Here is a 276-nt window from a genome sequence, read left to right as displayed (position 1 = left end):
CTTGATGAAAACTGCCTTGTTGTTTTAGAAGAGATTTACCAAACATTGCCCAATTTCCTTTAAACACTGACAGTGCAATCGGCATAAGAAACAAGCCACCAAATACCAGCTGTAGAGCATCCTGTTGTACTTTATATAGGGATACATATAGCACATAAATACAAATAGAGATATCTGAATAAATTTGTGTATTGTGAAGGTTCTATACTGATTTGTAGTATGTCACTTGCAATTACCTGTGAGGTCATGGTGATTTTGTATACTATATTTGGCTAT

The sequence above is a fragment of the Ovis aries genome, chromosome 3, assembly GCF_016772045.2.
Source record: "Ovis aries strain OAR_USU_Benz2616 breed Rambouillet chromosome 3, ARS-UI_Ramb_v3.0, whole genome shotgun sequence".
NCBI classification, from domain to species: domain Eukaryota; kingdom Metazoa; phylum Chordata; class Mammalia; order Artiodactyla; family Bovidae; genus Ovis; species Ovis aries.
Note: the sequence above shows the minus strand (reverse complement) of the source record.